Here is a 249-nt window from a genome sequence, read left to right as displayed (position 1 = left end):
GCACGCACGCACGCACAAATATTGAAACGCGGTATAGATTTCAAAATGGTATAAAACCTACATGCGTTGATGCTGGTCTGCGCGTAACATATTACAAAACAAAAGAATACTCCATCTTGAATTCAGTCACTGATGACCAACTCTTATCTTAGGATAGAATGCCCTTCAATATCACAGAAAACGTAAATCAGGTTAACACTGTGCATACGTAATACAAAGAAAATTAGACTCTGTTCTTTCGGAATAACT

This window comes from Penaeus monodon, chromosome 23 (genome assembly GCF_015228065.2).
Source record: "Penaeus monodon isolate SGIC_2016 chromosome 23, NSTDA_Pmon_1, whole genome shotgun sequence".
Classification (NCBI taxonomy): domain Eukaryota; kingdom Metazoa; phylum Arthropoda; class Malacostraca; order Decapoda; family Penaeidae; genus Penaeus; species Penaeus monodon.
This window is presented reverse-complemented; position numbering follows the sequence as displayed.